The sequence below is a fragment of the Phyllobates terribilis genome, unplaced genomic scaffold, assembly GCF_046119375.1.
Source record: "Phyllobates terribilis strain yellow unplaced genomic scaffold, ASM4611937v1 Scaffold_2__4_contigs__length_985480577, whole genome shotgun sequence".
Classification (NCBI taxonomy): domain Eukaryota; kingdom Metazoa; phylum Chordata; class Amphibia; order Anura; family Dendrobatidae; genus Phyllobates; species Phyllobates terribilis.
The window spans coordinates 80,158,771-80,181,701 of record NW_027362762.1 but is presented as its reverse complement, the minus strand read 5'-3'; positions in this window follow the sequence as shown (position 1 = coordinate 80,181,701).

Below are 22,931 nucleotides of genomic sequence, written 5' to 3'. Positions count from 1 at the left end.
GCTAAATATTGAGTCACCTGGGCTCTAGTACTATCCTCAAAACTAAGCCCGCTAAACTTGGATGAAGAGTGGTCAGCACATATGTTTTCTTTTTTTGGGGGGGCACATTATATACTATACTGTTCTCTACCTGTACTACCTGTAATGCACTGATAAATCTGTAATAAATGATCTCCACCATTACTAAATATATTATGCAGCTCTCTACGGTATTATATTTCCTATACTGCTGTACCTGTACTATATATACTATTTACTTGTACTACCTACAATATACTCATCTGCTGCCTTCCAGTCCTACATGTACTATTCTGCTCTCTGGCTCTATTATATGCACTATTTTCTTGTACTACACAGTTTACTGTACTGTATCTGTCTGCACTGCACGTCCTGTGCTTACAGCTCTTTTCTACTTATACTGTATTGTTATTTACCTGTGCAAAATAATCTGCACAGCTGCATAAACCATGGGGCGGATGAACACAGAAGACCCCTGTGCAAGAATACTATATGGATCATTTGCAGTCCATTTGTTCATCGTAATGTACCCTTTATGTGCCTGTGACATAAGCAGCTTGCTGCTCCTGAATTGCAGCATTTGCCTGTAGTGGCTGCACAGGTTATACCAATGGTGTATCCACCCCTGGGTTACCTGTATTACAGTGTGTATTACTACCTAAAGTGTACAAAGTGGTATCTTCCTTTACTACATGCATTGTGCTGCCATCTACCAGCACTACTAGTTCTGTATTGTGGTCTACCTACTAGTCTGAATGAGAGTGAGACGAAGGTGGCTACTTTTTATCATTATTATATGCTGTTGCACTGTACATGACCCCACAGAAGTTTATTAATTTTGTATATAGGCAGTAATGTAGTAACTTCAGGAAGCAATATACAGTATATATATACAGTACAGACCAAAAGTTTGGACACACCTCATTTAAAGATTTTTCTGTATTTTCATGACTTTGAAAATTGCACATTCACACTGAAGGCATCAAAACTATGAATTAACACATGTTGAATTATATACTTAACAAAAAAGTGTGAAACAACTGAAAATATGTCTTATATTCTAGGTTCTTCAAAGTAGCCACCTTTTGTTTTGATGACTACTTTGCACACTCTTGGCATTCTCTTGATGAGTGTTATGCACACGCCCAGGCTGACTGGCATGTGCGTTATTTAGTGATTCCACTGTGCCATGAACCGGAGAGTGCCTGGAGGGGCATAACTAAGTATCAACCCGATCCGACCAAGGTCGCACGACGGCTAACGACGCCGTGCACCAGGGAGGAACCGAGCAGAGGGACCAGGTGCTACTCCAGGCCAGACCCCAGACACGGCTGTTGACCCACACCGGGGAATACAGGAACAGGCAGGTTAGGCTGGCACACAGACAGGTAGGTATTGGCAGGCACGGCTGGCATGCAGACAGGTGGGCACTGGCAGGCACAGCTGGAGTGCAGACAGGAGGATACTAACAGGCACGGCTGGTATGCAGACGGGAGGGTACTGACAAGTACGGCTGGCGTGCAGACGGGGAGGTACTAGCAGGTTGGAGCACAGGCTGGATAGGGTCCAGTACAGACTGGGATTCAGGAACAGAACCGCAGTTGCGGTAGACAAGCAGAGCAGAGAGGAACCGCCGGAGCGGTGGGCAAGGCGGAGCAGAGAGGTACCGCCGGAGCGGTAAACAAGCAGAGCAGGGAGAAACTGACGGAGCGGTGAACAAGGCAGAGCAGTCAGTAACCGCTGGAGCGGTGAGCAAGGCAGAGCAAGCAGGAACCGCCGGAGCGGTGAGCAAGGCAGAGCAGGCAGGAACCGCCGGAGCGGTGAGCAAGGCAGAGCAGGCAGGAACCACCGGAGCAGTGAGCAAGGCAGAGCAGGCAGGAACCGCTGGAGCGGTGAGCAAGGCAGAGCAGGCAGGAACCGCCAGAGCGGTGAGCAAGGCAGAGCGGGCAGGAACCGCCGGAGCGGTGAGCAAGGCTGAGCGGGCAGGAACCGCCGGAGTGGTGAGCAAGGCAGAGCGGGCAGAAAACGCCGAGCGGTGAACAAGGCAGAGCAGGCAGGAACCGCCGGAGCGGTGAGTAAGGCAGAGCAGAGATAAACCGCCGGAGCGGTGAGCAAAGGCAGAGCAGAGGGGACTGGGCTCTGCTCACACGGAACAGACTGGAAGGGAAAGGCAGAACCAGATACACACAAGATACTTGCAATGAAGTAGCGAGTGGACTCTAAACTCACAAACAGAAGTACAGCGACAACGAGTAGGAGTTAGGTGCAGGTTCAGACTCTGCAGAAAAAGGGAAGGTATGGACATAGAGAAAAACGGGTAACAGGCTAGGAGAGTGTTCAGACAAGAACTGAGTGTTCAGACAGGAACTGACACTGCAGCGAGATACAGGAGCGGGTCTGGGTATGCGGCCCCCAGAATGGCGGACAAACAGGCTAGAAGACACAGATAACTGGTCTGGGTATGCGGCCCCCAGAAGGCGGGACGAACAGGCTAGGAGCGGGTTCAGACAGGCCTGGGAATACAACCTCCAGGAAGGCGGACAGGCAGGAAAAACAGAACAGTACCTGGCACATCAGTGTTAGAACCCTCCTGTTTTTGCTATCTTGTGTTTTGCGGTCACGTGACCTGCTGCCTATGTGTTCCAGCTCCGCCCTTCTGCCTTTGCTGGACTTCAGTGTTTTTTGCCTGTCTCTCTAGCCAGGTACTTCAGTGCCTATCTCTGTCTAGTTTGCTTGGTCCTCTGGGACCTCTAATACTTTTTGTCAGTTTGTCTTTTTGCTCTGCAACAACTTCTGTTAGGAGGTGTCCCATTTTTGCCCCAGTCCTTAGCTCTTTTAGGGACCCCTCCCTTTATTCTATAGGTCTCCGTTCAGACTAGCCGAGGACGAAGGCGGGTCTGTTCACAAGGAACAGGCTGCCCGCTACATCGTAGGGATTCAGCTTAGTCTTACTGTAGGGACAGCTTTTGCCATTCTTTCCTTAGTTTATGTTGCAGATCATAACAGGAATTCCAGCCCAAAAAAAAGAAAACTAAAAGGAAAAAAATTCGGGGATCAGTATGGTTTCTGTCCAGGAGTTGGCTCAACGCCTGCAGGGATTTCTCTGGAGGTGGCCGAGCTTCAGCAACACGTGAGTAGCTGTCCTGGAGCGCATTTTGTGGAACCGAAGGTAGGACTGCCTCATGTTTTTTATGGTAAACAGCAAGATTTATTTCCCTTTAAAAATGCTTGTTTGTTATATTTTTGTCTGAGACCAAGATCCTCTGGGAATGAATCACAGCGCATTGGTTTTATTATGTCACTTTTGCGCAAAGAACCACAGGGTTGGGCCTTTTCTCTCCAGCCTAATGGTCCGTGTTTAAGTTCTGATGAAGAATTGTTTTCTGCTATGTGGCTATTATATGACGATCCTGATCGAATCTCATCTGCTGAATCAGAACTTAGACGTTTGAATTAGGGGTCTGATGATGTTGAAAATTATTGCACACACTTTAGAAGGTGGGCTTCAAAAGTTAAGTGGATTGATTCGGTGCTGAAAAGTTTATTTCTTGCTGGTCTGAGTGAAAGGGTTAAGGATTTGCTAATTGCATTCCCTGCACCTGAGACTTTGCTGGAAGCTATGCAGTTAGCTGTTCGTGTGGACAGGAGAATAAGGTCCAGGGTCAATGATGTAAAAACTCCTGTAACTTCAGGTCCTAGTTTCCTGAAAATCTGCTCTGACAGAGGAGAACCTATGGAGGTTGGGGCGATGTCACTCCGCTTTCAAGAAAGAAATCGGAGATTCGCCGAAGGTTTGTGTCTTTATTGTGGTAAAGCTGATCATTTGATTAAGTATTGTGAGCGTCGTTTAAGTAAAGAAAAAAAAAAAGGTCAGTTACGCCGTATAGCTTGTTTACGCTCTGCAGGAGTGTTCCTTTCTGGGTGTACTACTCTGCAGGGAGATTTGATTGAATTTCAGGTATTTGTGGATTGTGGTTCAACACTTAATGTGATTGATAAAGGGTTTTTGGAAAAACTTATATTGAAATCCAAACCTTTGTCATCTCCTATTTCTGTGGTTGATAACACTCCTTTGAAATGTATTACTCACAAGACTGCTGCATTTCCTCTCACTATCAATGGTGTTCACCAAGAAATTTTGGACTTGGTTGTTTTGGATAAATTGCCCTCTCCAGTTGTTCTAGGATTGCCTTGGTTAAAACTGCACAATTCTTTGTTGGACTGGTCTACTAATGTGATTAAGTCTTGGAGTCCGAAGTGCTATGATAAATGTTGTAATGGTCGCATTGCGGCTGTGGAAAAAGGGGAATTACCAGTACCTATTCAAGATTTTTGGAGGGTTTTTTCGGAGGAGGAGTCACAAGTTTTACCTCCTCATAGGGATTATGATTGCGCCATTGAGTTTGTTCCAGGTGCTACTCTTCCCAAAAGTCGCTTGTTTAATTTGACTATCCCTGAAAGAAAGGCCTTGGAGGAGTACATAGAGACTAGCCTGGCAGCTGGTCACATTAGACCTTCTAAGCCGCCTGTGGCAGTCGGATTCTTCTTTGTTAAAAAAAAGGACGGCGGTTTACGTCCATGTCTGGATTTTCGTGAAATTAATAAGATTACCGTACGCAATTCCTACCCATTGCCGTTAATTCCTGACTTGTTTAACCAGTTAGTGGGAGCCAAGTGGTTCTCAAAAATTGATCTACGAGGGGCATACAATTTGTTACGAGTGAAGGAGGGTGATGAATGGAAAACTGCTTTTAACACTCCGGTAGGTCATCTTGAGAATCTGGTGATGCCTTTTGGTCTTACCAATGCACCTGCATTTTTTCAGAACCTTATTAATGAAATCCTAAGACCTTTGATTGGTAAGAATGTGGTTGTGTATTTGGATGACATTTTGATTTATTCACCAGATTTAGAGTCCCATTGGCAGAGTGTACGTGAAGTTTTGCAGTTATTGAGTGATAATTCACTCTTTGCTAAGCTGGAGAAATGTGAGTTCGCTGTGCAGAAAATTAGTTTTTTGGGCTACATTGTCTCCAGCGAGGGCTTTGAGATGGACCCGGTGAAGGTTCAGGCTGTGCAGGAATGGCCTAGGCCTATTGGTTTCAAATCTATACAGAGGTTTTTGGGTTTTGCCAATTATTACAGGAAATTCATTAAGAATTTTTCTGTAATTGTTAAACCTCTAACCGATCTCACGAGGAAAGGTGCGAATACGACCCAGTGGACTACTGAAGCCATTGAAGCGTTTGAGTATCTTAAAGAGAGGTTCAGTTCTGCCTCTATCCTTATACAGCCTGATGAGACCAAACCTTTTTTGGTCGAGGTCGATGCTTCATCGGTGGGGGTCGGAGCAGTTTTGTCTCAGGAGAACAAGGGTGGAGTACAACCTTGTGCCTTCTATTCGAAAAAAATTTCGGAAACCGAACTGAATTATGATGTTGGAAATCGGGAGTTGCTGGCTATTAAACTTGCGTTTGAACACTGGCATCATTTTTTGGAAGGCGCTAGATTTCCTATTCAGGTTTTCACAGATCATAAGAATTTGATCTATCTGGATGCTGCCAAGCGCTTGAATGCCCGTCAAGCTAGGTGGGCACTTTTTTTTTTCTCAGTTTCATTTTTCTGTTACCTATATCCCTGGTACTAAGAACGTTAAAGCCGATGCTTTATCTCGCAGCTTCTCTCCTACGGTCGGTGCCGAGGAGGAGGAGAGCATTTTGCAGAAAGGAGTTGTGGTGGCGGCATTGGACTCCGATTTGGAGAATGGGATTCTGAATGCTCAAGATGATGCTCCATCTAACACTCCCCATGGGAGGTTGTTCGTGCCTAGAGACTTTAGGAGAGATTTGTTTGTGGAGTGTCATGAGTCTCGGTTGGCAGGTCATCCAGGAGTTTCGAAGACTAAGAGACTTATCAGTCGCAGTTTTTGGTGGCCTGGATGGCCGAAGGAAGTCATCAAGTGGGTGCGTCAGTGTACTGTGTGTGCTAGGTCAAAGGCTTCACATACTCCTGCTGCAGGGTTGCTTTGCCCTCTGGAGGTTCCTAGTGCGCCTTGGACGCATCTCACTATGGATTTTATTACTGATCTTCCTGTGTCTGAGGGTTTTACTGTCATCTGGGTGGTCGTAGACCGTTTTAGTAAGATGTGTCATTTGGTTCCATTCATTAAGTTGCCCTGCGCCAAGACACTCGCTAAGGCGTTTGTTAAGGAGATTGTCAAGCTCCATGGCGTTCCCACGGATATTGTTTGTGATAGAGGACCTCAGTTTGTGGCTTGCTTTTGGGAGTTCATTTGTCATTTTCATCTGGTTATCATCCTGAGTCTAATGGACAGACTGAAAGAAAGAACCAGGATGTCGAACAGTTTTTGCGTTGTTTTGTGGCAGACAATCAAGAGGGGTGGTCTGAGTTTCTGCCTCTCGCAGAATTTGCTCTTAGCAATCATACATCCTCCTCTGCTGGGTGATCTCCTTTTTTTTGTTGTACTGGGAGACATTCGTCTTTTGGTTCGTTCTCCAAATTGGGGTCGGCGGTGCCGGAGGAGGAGAATTTTTCCGGTGATTTGGAGAGAGTTTGGACTAATGTACATTGTAACCTTCAAGAGGCTAACAAGAAGTCCAAGAAGTATTTTGACAGAAAACGTAAAGAGGTTTTGTTTGCTGTGGGTGACATGGTTTAGTTGTCCTCGAAGAACTTGCGGTTGAGGATTCCCTCTAAAAAACTGGGTTCTAAGTTTGTGGGTCCATTTAAAGTGCTTCAGGTTGTTAACCGATCTGCTGTCAGGGTGGATGTCCCTACTTCCTGAAAGATTAATCCTGTGTTTCATGTTTCCTTGTTGAAAAAGGCTAATGTTTCTAATAGGGACGCCACTGTTACAGTTCCTCCTGTGGAGGAAGACGGTGAATATGAAATTTCTCATATTTCGAATTCAAGATGGCATAGAGGGAAATTACAGTATCTTGTCTCCTGGAAGGGTTTCGGTCCCGAAGACAACTCCTGGGTAAGGACGGATGATGTCTCTGCTCCTAGGCTTGTTAAAGCTTTCCACAGGAGGTTTCCTGATAGGCCTGTGCCTGGAGGATCCGTAGGATCCTCATAGAAGAGGGGGTACTGTTAGAACCCTCCTGTTAGTTTTTGCTATCTTGTGTTATGCAGTCACGTGACCTGCTGCCTATGTGTTCCAGCTCCGCCCTTCTGCCTTTGCTGGACTTCAGTGTTTTTTGCCTGTCTCTCTAGCCAGGTACTTCGGTGCCTATGTCTGTCTAGTTTGCTTGGTCCTTTGGGACCTCTAGTACTTTTTGTCAGTTTGTCTTTTTGCTCTGCAACAACTTCTGTTAGGAGGTGTCCCATTTTTTCCCCAGTCCTTAGTTCTTTAAGGGACCCCTCCCTTTATTCTATAGGTCTCCGTTCAGACTAGCTGAGGATGAAGGCGGGTCTGTTCACAAGGAACAGGCTGCCCGCTACATCGTAGGGATTCAGCTTAGTCTTACTGTAGGGACAGCTTTTCCCATTCTTTCCTTAGTTTATGTTGCAGATCATAACAATCAGAGGCACGAAGCCCTCTGAGGATAAGAGTTGCTCAGGCACCAGCTTCAAGGTGGAGCTGGTTTAAATATCCAGTGACAGAAAGCAATAGGCTGAGGACGCATTAGGGGTGTGCCCACAGCAGCTACAAAAAACAGGAAGTAACGGGGCTGCCGCCCTAAGCAGTCAGAACAGAGACAAACAGACAGCATGAATAGAAGCCAGGCTAGCAGACTGGACTGAAGATCAAGTTTGCGATCTTGCATAGTGAGAGATGGTGCACCATGCAAGCCCGCCACCAGGTATGTTACAGTACCCCCCCTTACGCCCCCTCTTCTTCAAGCCTGCAAAGGTGTTCCGCAGAGAATTGGGAGGCCAATCCTTCTCTTCAAGAGGATTACCTTTTCTGTCCACTAGAGGAAACGAAACTGGTCTCATCATCTTGGTAACTAGGATGCTTCCTCCCATCAAGCCATACTCAGCAACGGATGAAGTGGGTGAAGTACCAGGTACAGGGTGTAAGAAAGTCTCTGTCCATTTGTTATCAGGTAGCACCCCGGAGGGTTCAGGAGACAACTGGAGGTCCTCTGCCTGTTTAGAGGGGTGCAGAGACTCGGGGGTAACCACTGCTTCGTGGTACACTTGGTCAAGCTCACTGGATGAAGTGAGCGAGGTATCAGGTACAGGGTGTAGGAAAGTCTCTCTCCATTTGTTATCAGGTATCACCCTGGAGGATTCAGGAGGCAACTGGAGGTCCTCCGCCTGGTTGGAGGGGTGCAGAGACTTGGGGGTATCCACCGCCTCGATGGACGCAAGGCCAGATTTATTAGAGATGGAGGGTCCATGCTTTGGGACCATCCTCAAACTGGTTTCAGAGATGACATGTCTGTGAGGCCGGACGGTACCTGAAGCCAGATCATTGGTATAATCGTCGAGACTGTGTGGGGACATTGCCTCCGCTTCTCTTCCTTCTGAGACTTCAGTGCACAGCGAGTCAGCGACTAGCAGATCTGGTGAAGAAGAAGAAGACATTGCTGACTGTCCTGAAGATATGGGGACTGGACACCCCTTGTACCTTAACAGTCCCCTAAGATACTCCATGCAAGGTCTCCAGACCTGAGCGTGCACTAGATCTCTCGGCTCTGGACGACTTGTGGGTAAACCAGTCAGCACCTGAAAGGAAAGCTTCTTCAAGTGTAATGCTCCAATCTGGAGCTTAATTTGTACAGGCATCTTTTGACTGTTTCTGAGTAGAGCTCGTCCTTCTGCTGACAATGCCCAAACCGGCTTCTGGAGTTTTTTGACTGGAATCAGACACTGATTCTTCAAGGCTTTAAGCCCGAAACTTCTGATTAATCTGAGGCTCTTACTTGCCCCGGAGACATCATGGGCATCTGTGGAGAGGAAACACTAACGCCCAGGGCAGCCTCTCCTACAGGCCTAATGTCTTGGGATTCTCCAACCTTCACTGGACAAAGACCTTCAGGGGGTCCCAAACAACCGCAGCGGGACTGCAATCCGATTTCGTGACTGAGTTCTGGCCTCTGCTTTGCCTGCCGAACATGGTCAACCTTCATGGATTCCGTGCGGGTAGCTGATTCTACAGGCTGGGGAACAGGAGGTCTTTGGGAGGACAGAACCTGGCGTGATGGCTTGCCTCTACGCCTAGCACGTCTGGAGGTTGGGAAGAGAAGTATTCTGTGGAGCGTAGTCATCCAGTGAGGATTCTGGGTGGGCAACAGTCTCTTCAGGCTAGAGAACTGGTGAGTTACCCACACACATCACCCATCGGGGCTGCTCCGGGATATTGGGAAGGGAAGCTTTAGCAGAGGCTTCAGGATTGGGGTCATCGGAGACCATTAGAAAGGCCACCAGGAAGGCCTGCAGGTCAAGGACGATAGGATCCCATGCTTCCCAAAGGGGGGTGATCCATTTCAAGGCATCACCCGCTAGGTAGGATATCATAAATGCCACTTTAGCCCAATTGGTAGGAAAATAGAGAGGGTAGAACTTGAAATGCAGCATGCATTGCTCCACAAACGAACGGCTTTGTTTAGGACCCCCATAGTACCATGGCGGATCTGCAGGAACGGATGCAGAAAGCTCCATTTGGGCTGGTGCGTACATCGCCTGGACATCAGCTTGCGAAAAAAATTTTTCTTGGTGCACATTTTTGACAGAAAATGTCTCTGAGAGCGAAGGGCCGTGGGGCTCTAGGGGAACCATGGCCTAAGCAAACTGTTATGCACACGCCCGGGCTGACTGGCGTGTGCGTTATTTAGTGATTTCACTGTGCCATGAACCGGAGAGTGCCTGGAGGGGCGTAACTAAGTATCAACCCGATCCGACCAAGGTCGCATGACGGCTAACGACGCCGTGCACCAGGGAGGAACCGAGCAGAGGGACCAGGTGCTACTCCAGGCCAGACCCCGGACACGGCTGTTGACCCACACCGAGGAATACAGGAACAGGCAGGTTAGACTGGCACACAGACAGGTGGGTATTGGCAGGCACGGCTGGCATGCAGACAGGTGGTCACTGGCAGGCACGGCTGGAGTGAAAGACAGGAGGATACTAACAGGCACGGCTGGTATGTTGACGGGAGGGTACTGACAAGACGGCTGGCGTGCAGATGGGGAGGTACTAGCAGGTTGGAGCACAGGCTGGATAGGGTCCAGTACAGACTGGGATTCAGGAACAGAACCGCAGTTGCGGTAGACAAGCAGAGCAGAGAGGAACCGCCGGAGCGGTAGGCAAGGCAGAGCAGAGAGGTACCGACGGAGCGGTGAGCAAGCAGAGCAGGGAGAAACCGCCGGAGCGGTGAGCAAGGCAGAGCAGTCAGTAACCGCTGGAGCGGTGAGCAAGGCAGAGCAGGCAGGAACCGCCGGGGCGGTGAGCAAGGCAGAGCAGGCAGGGACCGCCGGAGCGATGAGCAAGGCAGAGCAGGCAGGAACTGCCGGAGCGGTGAGCAAGGCAGAGCAGGCAGGAACCGCCAGAGCGGTGAGCAAGGCAGAGCAGGCAGGAACTGCCGGAGCGGTGAGCAAGGCAGAGCAGGCAGGAACCGCCGGAGCGGTGAGCAAGGCAGAGCGGGCAGGAACCGCCGGAGCGGTGAGCAAGGCAGAGTGGGCAGAAACCGCCAAGCGGTGAACAAGGCAGAGCGGGCAGGAACCGCCGGAGCGGTGAGTAAGGCAGAGCAGAGATAAACCGCCGGAGCGGTGAGCAAAGGCAGAGCAGAGCGGACAGGGCTCTGTTCACATGAAACAGATTGGAAGGGAAAGGCAGAACCAGATACACACAAGATGCTTGCAATGAAGTAGCGAGTGGACTCTAAACTCACAAACAGAAGTACAGCGACAATGAGTAGGAGTTAGGTGCTGGTTCAGACTCTACAGAAAAAAGGAAGGTACGGACATAGAGAAAAACAGGTAACAGGCTAGGAGAGTGTTCAGACAGGAACTGAGTGTTCAGACAGGAACTGACACTGCAGCGAGATACAGGAGCGGGTCTGGGTATGCGGCCCCCAGAATGGCGGTCAAACAGGCTTGAAGACACAGATAACAGGTCTGCGTATGCGGCCCCCAGAAGGCGGGACGAACAGGCTAGGAGCGTGTTCAGACAGGCCTGGGAATACAGCGTCCAGGAAGGCGGACAGGCAGGAAAAACAGAACAGGACCTGGCACATCAGAGGCAAGAAGCCCTCTGAGGATTAGAGTTGCTCAGGCACCAGCTTCAAGTTGGAGCTGGTTTAAATATCCAGTGACAGACAGCAATAGGCTGAGGACGCATTAGGGGTGTGCCTACAGCAGCTGCAAAAAACAGGAAGTAACCGGGCCGCCGCCCTAAGCAGTCAGAACAGAGACAAACAGACAGCATGAATAGAAGCCAGGTTAGCAGACTGAACTGAAGATCAAGTTTGCGATCTTGCATAGTGAGAGATGGTGCACCATGCAAGCCCGCCACCAGGTATGTTACAATGAGCTTCAAGAGGTAGTCACCGGAAATGGTTTTCACTTCACAGGTGTGCCCTGTCAGGTTTAGTAAGTGGGATTTCTTGCCTTATAAATGGGGTTGGGAAGATCAGTTGTGTTGTGCAGAAGTCAGGTGGATATACAGCTGATAGTCCTACTGAATAAACTGTTAGAATTTGTATTAGGCAAGAAAAAAGCAGCTAAGTAAAGAAAAACGAGTGACCATCATTACTTTAAGAAATGAAGGTCAGTCAGTCCGAAAAATTGGGCAAACTTTGAATGTGTCCCCAAGTGCAGTTGCAAAAACCATCAAGCGCAACAAAGAAACTGGCTCACATGAGGACCGCCCCAGTAAAGGAAGACCAAGAGTCACCTCTGCTTCTGAGGATAAGTTTATCTGAGTCACCAACCTCAGAACTTGCAGGTTCACAGCAGCTTAGATTAGAGACCAGGTCAATGCCACACAGAATTCTAGCAGCAGACACATCTCTACAACAACTGTTAAGAGGAGACTTTGTGCAGCAGGCCTTCATGGTAAAATAGCTGCTAGGAAACCACTGCTAAGGACAGGCAACAAGCAGAAGAGACTTGTTTGGGCTAAAGAACACAAGGAATGGACATTAGACCAGTGGAAATATCTGCTTTGGTCTGATGAGTCCAAATTTGAGATCTTTGGTTCCAACCACCGTGTCTTTGTGCGACGCAGAAAAGGTGAACGGATGGACTCTACATGCCTGGTTCCCAAGGGCCAACAATGGAGGAGGAGGTGTGATGGTGTGGGGGTGCTTTGCTAGTGACACTGTTGGGGATTTATTCAAAATTGAAGGCATACTGAACCAGCATGGCTACCACAGCATCTTGCAGCGGCATGCTATTCGATCCGGTTTGCGTTTAGTTGGACCATCATTTATTTTTCAACAGGACAATGACCCCAAACACACCTCCAGGCTGTGTAAGGGCTATTTGACCAAGAAGGAGAGTGATGGGGTGCTACGCCAGATGACCTGGCCTCCACAGTCACCAGACCTGAACCCAATCGAGATGGTTTGGGGTGAGCTGGAGTGAAGGCAAAAGGGCCAACAAGTGTTAAGCATCTCTGGGAACTCCTTCAAGATTGTTGGAAGACCATTTCCGGTGGCTACCTCTTGAAGCTCATCAAGAGAATGCCATGAGTGTGCAAAGCAGTCATCAAAGTAAAAGGTGGCTACTTTGAAGAACCTAGAATATAAGACATATTTTCAGTTGTTTCACACTTTTTTGTTAAGTATATAATTCCACATGTGTTAATTCATTGTTTTGATGCCTTCAGTGTGAATGTACAATTTTCAAAGTCATGAAAATACAGAAAAATCTTTAAATTAGAAGGTGTGTCTAAACTTTTGGTCTGTACTGTCTAAATTGAGTTGATGAGAGATGTAAGTTTTGACTCTTCTCACATACTGAATAACACACCACCTCCTGATCCTGATAAATGTGACTTGTTCTGTCATTCCTCAGGGAGCTGAGCATTGACAATATCTAATAAAATCTGTTGTGTGAATGACAGTCACATCGCCATGATTAAGTCTTCTCTTGTTATAAAGCTATTTGAACTGTGACCTCAGTATATACATTAAAACATTTATATGAGAGCTCAGCATTTGAAAGACCAGGGAGAGTATTACGATAAATTCCCCGACCTTACATTTGCACTTGGTGTGGGTGTATTATAAATGCTGTAAGCTTATGGAGCCAATTAAGGATCTAGAAGTCAATATATTTAAAATGAAACTAAAAGCGACACTTTATTCAAACATGTTTTAGCTAATTTAAAAAATAACTACATTAGTTCAGGTTGTGAAGAAATATTTTTTTGCAATTTTTCTATTTCATTTAATAATTATATACCCATTTATTTTGTTTGTGCTCCCGTAGGGACTCTACCTAGAGTACATCTGTAGTTTCAGGTGAGAGAACAAACTGTCTTGTGTGTGTATATGAGGAATAACACTGTCTCTGCCATTTACATGACTTGCATTCAGTTTCTTAACCAGTTTTTCTCTATGCAGGATATAGCTATAGATTTCAGTTGTCTCTGAGCTAGGGGGTGGAGATTAGCTGCTATGATGTCTCCCATACACAGCACACAGAGACATGAGAGATTCCTGCTTTCCTGTCTCTGTTCACATGTTTAGAAGCAGCATGGGGGACATTGTAAAGCAAAACTGTGCAGTGAAGCAGGAAATTAAGAACTGGGGTGAGATAAAACACTCAAATTGTCTTTTCAGAGAGGAAGAAGATACTGTGTTTCGGGGTACTGCCCCTCGTCAGTGCAAAGTGTGAGTTCTGGTTTGGCTGGGTGAGAGGCGTCAGACCGGTATCTTAGGACTCTGAAACACAGTGTCTGCAAATTGAGTTTTTGGTTCTGGCTTATATCTTAAGTCATGTGATAAGGCTCGTTAAAGGATCACTATTGACTTTTAGGATTGCTACTTCTTGTAGGTAGCACTAGAGTTCTAGTCCTCTTCCTCTCTGAAGAGACAATTTGCATATTTCCCAGAGGAGCATTGCGGCTTTAAAAGTCTCCTCACTGTGACATGCTTAACATGTCGTTCTCCGCAAGGAGAAATGTTACCCCTTAGATAAAACATTCAAAAGCAGCAGCACTATCTCTGTGTGTCACTCTGTGTCACTCTTCTTCTTAGATTTCAACAGGCAACTCTAATCCGATCAGTGAACTCTCAGTCAATCTTGAATTTGTTTAGATGGGTTTTAGCAGATTTTCAGAATGAATGATGAGTTTGGGAGACAGAGGGAGAAGTGGCTCATAAGTGGAGAAAAAAACATATTTTCCTGATAATATGTATTACAAAATTTCTTGTATTAGCTAGTACTATTGCTTTTTTTAGCTGTTTGTTGAAACAGCAGGGATAATTTAATCTTCTGCCCTGATTGGTCGATCTTCACAGCAGGAGAGAAATTTGTTTCAATTGTCATCAGATATCTCAAGTTTTAGTCTCATATATAATCTTCTGGACCTTTCTATAAACGGTTGACTTATCTATGTTGCCCCATTCCCTTCTCCAATGGCCGCTACCCTTCGCTGTGCTACCTGTCAAGGCTTACAAGTGGTTCAGCATTTTTTTTACGACATCATCTCCCAAGAACATTTAAGGTCCACTTGAACACACTCTGTGTCTGAAAATTGAGATTGTAATATATTCCGTTGTTGTTTGGAGGTTATTACTGCTGAATTCTGCAGCATTCATCTCTCCTGTGATTTCTACAAACCATCAGACCTGATGGTCACCACTCCATTTACTGCTTGCTAGTTAGTCCATCATTTGCTATAAGCATCACAAACTGTTATTAGAGACTGTTCACATCAAGCCAAAGTGTACTGTGAATCCTGCTAACTACATCGGTGTGCGGCTTCAGACCAGCTATTTCTCTTTTCATCTGCCCTCCTGATTCTATGGCTTCTTGAGTGTCCTTCCTCACTTCTTTGTCTCACCATCCAACATAATCTGTTGTTCGTGTTCTTACTGATCCATATATATTCCAGTGTGCTGTGTCAATGACCTTTTTCCCTGGTGTGTTAACCCTGACCTGTAGCTTTGTGAATCTCACTCATCAGGTGAGCCTAACACATGACTTAAGGTATTGAAAATTCTCTACGGTATTAATTAAATAACCAGACGTGACGCTGAGTGACGGTGGAGAAAAATGGCCACAGCAGCCGTTATTGAATAAATACACTGAACATACGAGAACTTAACTTTTTTCTGGATGGCCAACCATACACCTTGGGAAGTACGCTTATAACACTCCCCAGTCGCACCGCTCCAACTCGGGGTTGACAAATTGTAAAAATACTGCCCACACCAACTTTTACTGTTCCCCGGAAACTGTCCCAGCGGAAACTAATCACCAATTTTATTAAGGGTCACCATCCCTCCGATGTGACCAAACCCCAATTAACCAAGGCCATCCCTGACCTCCACAACGAACGGGCGCGATCCATTGTGCCCGAAAGTCTCGCCACACCATAAAGGCTTTATTTACACCTCTCAAATTCAGAGACCAAAGGTCTAACCCCACAAGATTCAGATGCACTCCATCCCTTCGAAGGAAATCTGCATCCGCCACTTCCAGCTCCTTATGACTTATCACCAGTCCCCCTTTTCTCTTCACAAAACTTGACACTGTTTTATTAATCTGCCCCCTCGCTTTGTTTATTCTATCCACTGAGATGGCATTACGCCACGTGAGCAGAATCGTAATTTCTGACCCAACAATTAGAACTCCAGGCCATAGCAACCAAATCCGCAATAAATCAAATTTCATGTCCCTTATAAGATCTCAGGATGACCTATTCCCTAGGTCATTACCACCCACATGCAATTCAAGTATGTCAGGGGTCCAAACCAACCTACAGTAGTAATGTAACTGGGGAAGAACTCCACTCCATAACAAACCACGGATCCCGATCCAGTGCACCCAAGCTTCGTTCCAATCAAGGCCCAAGAGATTGCCCTCCGGTCGCACGTCCGCACGTAGTGCCCCCCAGTACACAAATGAATGTCCCAATATCCAAATTAAACATGTCCCCGAACCTGCAGAGGGTGAAGGGAAAAACCATTAAAAGAAGAACACACAACCATCTTAAATAAGCTAAACATAAGCAACTCACATATTTAAATGAATATATGATTTATATCTCTTCGATTCCCATCAACCTATTTGCTTTATCAAACTTTCATGAAGGCCCCACCTCGCTGCCTCTGTAGCAGCCCCTATCCTAAATGAGTGAGATGCAAACTCCTTGTGGTTAAGACCCAGCCTTTCCAGCACTTTACACAGTACCGCCACAAATTGAAATCTCGATAGGGCCTTCCCATCCGCATGTATCAGTAGAGGCCCACCAACATGTAACTCCTTACACATTGCACTGGACATAGTTGCAAACCTTTTATTCTGAACAAAACAACACACCTCCCTTTACCCATTTGATCAGTCTTAGAACGGCGTAACCTGCAAACAACTCGATCCTCCAAACACTCCACGTCCTCAAAAGCCAAACCTTCCTATGAAGCAACTGTACAACTGTCTCAAAAACATCAAAAGACGCGTCATCCAACTTTCCAAATATTTCCCCAAGCAGACCAAACTAAAATCGGTTTTCTCCTATATTGTGTCCCCAAGAACCTTCTTTAAACTTTTAATGCCCTCTGCACCATAAAATCTTTAGAAACATCTGTAATACCCAATAACCTGAACCAAAAAGACAAACCTGCTATTTTTCTAGAAATCCCAGCCCCGGACACACCTCGCAAAAAACAGTCCAAGATGAAATATAAGAAAATTGATAACAGATCCCCACTCTTACCATCGCTCCCGATATTGCCACAAAAAACAACCATTCCTTCCATGATGCCTCATATGCTGACCTGGTTGCTACCCCTACCAATTGTAACATCAAATCCATAGCTATTCGTACACCACACTCCATAGAGTCTGGGCAGGGGGTGGCAAACGCCTCGGCTTCCAGTGCCAATACACGAAAGCGATCCCACTGAAAACGAGAAATGAAATCAGCTATGCAATTCTTAACACCCGGCACATGCCTACAGACTCCTTACAGACCCGAAAGGAGGAAGAGCAGCGCAATCTCCACTTCTCTCATCCATCCTCTGTCTTCTCAGCCTGGACACTGAAGGTTGTACCCGAGCTTCCACTGAAGGGGTGTGTTAGAATCCTCCTGTTTGTTTTTTTCCTTCTTGTGCGGTCATGTGACCACCTGCCTTTATATTCCAGCTTTTGGCTGAGCTGGACTTCAGTGTTTGACTGTTTCTCTAGCCAGGTGCTTCTGTGCCTTTCTCTGTCAGTTCGCTTGGTCCTTCTGGGACCTCTAGTACCTTTTCGTCTGTGTGTTCTGTGTGTTGTGTTCTGCAACAACTTCTCTGTTTAGGAGGTGTCCCATTTTTGTTCCAGTCCTTAGTTCTTTTAGGGACCCCTCCCCTTATGCTATAGGTATTGGTTCAGACTAGCCGAGGACTAAGGCGGGTTTGTTCGCAAGGAACAGGCAGCCCGCTACATCGTAGGGATTCAGCTTAGTCTTACTGTAGGGACAGTTTTCCCTTCTCTTTCCTTAGTACTTGTTGGAGATCATAACAGTAAGTCCAGCCCAAAAAAAACGAAAAGGAAAGAAATTCGAGGATCAGTATGGTTTACGTCCAGGATTTGGCTCAACGCCTGCAGGGATTGTCACTGGAGGTAGCCAAGTTCCAGCAACACGTGAGTAGCTGTTCTGAAGCACATTTTGTGGAACCCAATGTAGGACTGCCTGATGTTTTTTATGGTAAACAGCAAGATTTTTTTTCCTTTAAAAATGCTTGTTTGTTATATTTTCATTTGAGACCAAGGTCCTCTGGGAATGAATCACAGCGCATTGGTTTTATTATGTCTCTTTTGCGCAAAGAACCACAGGGGTGGGCCTTTTCTCTCCAACCTAATGATCTATGTTTAAGGTCTGTAGAAGAATTTTTTTCTGCTATGGGGCTATTATATGACAATCCTGATCGAATCTCATCTGCTGAGGCAGAACTCAGGCGTTTGAATCAGGGGTCAGGTGATGTTGAAAATTATTGCACACACTTCAGAACATGGGCCTTAAAAGTTAAATGGAATGATCCTGCTCGGAAATGTCTATTTCTTGCTGGTCTGAGTGAAAGGGTTAAGGATTTGCTAATTGCATTCCCCGCACCTGAGACTCTGCAGGATGCCATGCAATTAGCTGTTCGTGTGGATAGGAGACTGAGATTTAGACAGAATGAGGTAAAGACTCCTGTAATGCCAGGTCCTAGTCCCCAGAAAATCTGCTCTGACGGCGGAGAACCGATGGAGGTTGGGGCGAAGTCGCTCCCCTCTCAGGAAAGAGACCGGAGGTTCGCCGAGGGATTGTGTCTTTATTGTGGTAAAGCTGACCATTTGATTAAGTATTGTGAGCTTCGTTTAAGTAAAGAAAAAAAAAAGGTCAGTTATGCCCGCATAGCTTGTTTACGCTCTGCAGGAGTACTACTTTGCAGGAAAATTTGATTGAATTTCAGGTATTTGTGGATTGTGGTTCAACACTTAATGTGATTGATAAAGGGTTTTTGGAAAACCTTAAATTGAAATCCAAACCTTTGTCATCACCTATTTCTGTGATTGCAATTGATAACACTCCCTGGAAATGTATTAATCACAAGGTTGCTGCATTTCCCCTCACTATCAATTGAGTTCACCAAGAAATTTTGGACTTGGTTGTATTATATAATTTACCCTCTCGGGTCGTTTTAGGTTTGCCTTGGTTAAAACTGCACAATCCTTTGCTGGACTGGTCTACTAATGTGATTAAGTCTTGGGGTCCGAAGTGCTGTAATGTTGTAATGGTCGCATTGCAGCTCTGGAAAAAGGGGAATTACCTGTACCTATTCAAGATTTTTGGAAGGCGCTAGATTTCCTATTCAGGTGTTCACAGATCATAAGAATTTGATCTATCTGGATACTGCCAAGCGCTTGAATGCCCGGCAAGCTAGGTGGGCACTTTTTTTTCTCGGTTTCATTTTTCTGTTACCTATATCCCTGGTACTAAGAATGTTAAAGCCGTTGCTTTATCTCTCAGCTTCTCTCCCATGGTCTGTGCCGAGGAGGAGGAGAGCATTTTACAGAAAGGAGTTGTGGTGGCGGCATTGGACTCCGTTTTAGAGAATGGGATTCTGAAAGCTCAAGATGATGCTCCATCTAACACTCCCCATGGGAGGTTGTTCGTGCCTAGAGCCTTTAGGGGAGATTTGTTTGTGGAGTGTCATGAGTCTCAGTTGGCAGGTCATCCAGGAATTTCGGAGACTAAGAGACTTATCAGTTGCAATTTTTGGTGGCCTGGATGGCAGAAGGAAGTCATCAAGTGGATGCGTCAATGTACTGTGTGTATGTTACTGGTCCGGGTGGTGGAACCTCTGTGCCGCGGTGCAAGGAGGGACCCAGAGGGGCGTAACTAAGTATAAACCCGAACCGACCCTGGTCGGACGGCGGCTAATGACTCCGTGACCAGGGAGGATCCGGGCAGAAGGACCAGGTGCTACTCTGGGGACGACCTTGTAAGAGAGCAGGTGGCTCCCACGGGTCAGATGGCAGGGACTGACCGGTATGATGGATGGACACAGCAAGCAGGCAGAATTCTCTGCGCAAGCAGACGGGTGGTCACTGTATGTGACAGCAGAGCAGGTAGTAGTCTCTAGGGTTACCAGGCAGGTGATCACAGCAAGTGACAGCAGGAGCCTCCAGGTAGGCTATCAGGTGGTCACGGCAAGTGACGGCAGAGCCTCCAGGTAGGCTAGCAGGTAACAGACGGGTAACAGGCGAGCGCTCCCAGGTGAGCGGGTTAGCAAGCACGGCAGGTAGCAGGCAGGTAACTGGCAGGTGCTTCCTGGTAAGCAGGTGGACTTGACCATAGACAGACTGGCGGATGACCGGAGACCGTCTGTCGGGCTGGAGAGTAGACAAGCTGGCAGAAAGGACAGGAAGTCAGGCTGGCAATGGGACCTGAGGGCGGAAGCAGAGGTAAGTATACTTGTGCAACAACTTTTGGTCGGGCACCTCCATTTTGGAGGAGGTGCCTTATATATGGGAGGTCCTCCGGCAATTGGCCGGGGACTCCTTAGAATGGTGCGCGCGGCCCCTTTAAGAGCCGGCCGCTGCAGGAAGAGGAGCGCTGGAGGACGCCGCACGGGGAGCGGTGAGGTGAGAGGGACGGCATCTCTGCCTGGCAGGAGGCAGAGACGCCGATGCTACAGTACCCCCCCCTTTACGCCCCCTCTTTTTTAGGCTGGCAAAAAAATTTTCAAGGAGAAGCGGGGCATGGATGTTCTCCCTGGGTTCCCAACTACTCTCCTCTGGACCAAACCCCTTCCAATCCACCAGAAAAAAGGTTCTCCCTCTTACCCTCTTGGTGGCCAGAATATTCTCTACCTCAAAAACGTCCTCAGCAGAAACCGGAGCAGGAGGATTACCTGAATTATTGGAGAACAAGTTAAAGACAGCAGGTTTGAGGAGAGATACGTGGAAGGAGTTGGGAATGCGTAAGGTGGGTGGAAGTTTCAACTTGTAGGCCACTGGATTGATCTGTTTAAGGAACTCAAATGGACCGATGAACCGAGGACCCAGCTTGTAGGAGGGTATTTTAAGCCGCACATGTTTGGAGGAGAGCCAAACCTTGTCTCCCGGACGGAATTGAGGCGGATCCAGACGTCTTTTGTCAGCAAATCTCTTCATCCGCTTGGAGGACTGAAGAAGTGCGGACCTAGTACTCTCCCAGATAGTGGAGAATTCACTGACCAGAGACTCCGCGGCAGGGTTGTCCACAGAAGCGGAGACGGGAAACTGCATCCGGGGGTGTTGGCCATAGACAATAAAGAACGGGGACTTGGAAGTGGATTCGCTCTCATGATTGTTATAAGAGAATTCGGCCCAAGGTAGGAGGTCCACCCAATCAGTATGGTGGGCATTGACAAAGTGCCGGAGGTAGCTGGTAAGGATCTGGTTGATCCACTCTACCTGACCATTGGACTGTGGGTGGTAAGCGGAGGAGAAATCCAGGGTAACATCCAGCAGCTTACAGGTAGCTCTCCAGAAGCGTGAGGTGAACTGAACCCCTCGATCCGACACGATGTGGAGAGGTAGGCCATGGAGACGAAAGATATGGTGAAAAACGTCCTTAGCTAGCTCTGATGCCGAAGGGAGACCAGGCAGAGAGATGAAGTGGGCCATTTTAGAAAAGCGGTCCGCGACCACCCAAATGACCGTACAACCGGCAGAAACAGGGAGATTGGTAATAAAGTCCATAGCAATGTGTTGCCACGGGGCAGCAGGTACGGGAAGAGGTAGGAGATGACCGGCTGGTAAATGTCTGGGAACTTTGTTGCGGGCACAAGATGAAAAAGTTGAGACGAAGTCTACCACATCCTTACGCAGGGTAGGCCACCAGTAATGCCGGGTAATGAGCAGGAAGGTCTTCTTTTGGCCAGCATGGCCGGCTAGTTTAGAAGAATGACCCCAGCGAAGAACCCTCTCATGGTCAGGAACCGTTACAAACGTCTTACCGGGTGGAAGACGCGTCACCTCCAAGGGGGCCATATTCATCACCTTGGAGGGGTCGATGATGTTCATAGGCTCCTCCTCTTGGTCGGAGGACAGGAAGGATCGGGACAAGGCATCGGCTTTGACATTCTTGTCCACAGGGCGGAAATGTAGGATGAAGTCGAAGCGGGCAAAGAACAAAGACCACCGGGCCTGACGCGGATTGAGTCTTTGGGCATTCTGGAGATATGCCAGATTTTTGTGATCCGTATAGATGATCACCGGGTATAGAGCCCCTTCAAGCAGGTAGCGCCACTCCTCCAGCGCCAATTTGACGGCTAGCAATTCTCGGTCCCTATGGAGTAGTTGCGGTCAGATGAGGAGAAGATTTTGGAGAAGAAGCCGCAGGTTACCATTCTCCAGGAAGAAGATTTTTGGGTGAGCACCGCTCCGGCTCCGGAGGAGGAAGCATCAACCTCCAGGTAGAATTGTTTATTGCAGTCCGGACGGTGCAGTACTGGGGCAGAGGAGAAGGCTTGCTTTAAGGAAAGGAAGGCCTCCTCAGCTTCGGGCGACCATACCTTGGAATTTGCTCCCTTACGGGTGAGCGCAGATATGGGAGCAGTCCGGGATGAGAAGTGTGGGATGAAGAGACGATAGTAATTGGCAAAGCCCAGGAATCGCTGAATCACCTTCAACCCCTCCGGACGGGGCCACTTTAGGACAGCAGAGAGTTTCTCGGGATCCATTCGCAAGCCTGTCTGAGAGATAACATAGCCCAGGAATGGAAGAGAGGTCTGCTTGAAGAGGCACTTCTCGTATTTAGCATAGAGGTGGTTCTGCCTGAGCCTAAGCAGGACCTGACGAACATCCCTCCGGTGTGTGCGAAGATCCGGAGAGAAGACCAAGATGTCGTACAGGTATACCACCACGCAGGAGTAAAGAAGATCACGGAAGATGTCGTTAACCAGTTCTTGGAAGACGGCGGGAACATTGCAGAGACCGAAGGGCATCGCACGGTACTCATAGTGACCGTCCCGGGTATTGAATGCCGTCTTCCACTCGTCTCCTTGCCGGATACGGACCAGGTTATATGCTCCACGTACAGTACAGACCAAAAGTTTGGACACAACTTCTCATTTAAAGATTTTTCTGTATTTTCATGACTATGAAAATTGTACATTCACAATGAAGGCATCAAAACTATGAATTAACACATGTGGAATTATATACTTAACAAAAAAGGGTGAAACAACTGAAAATATGTCTTATATTCTAGGTTCTTCAAAGTAGCCACCTTTTGCTTTGATGACTGCTTTGCAC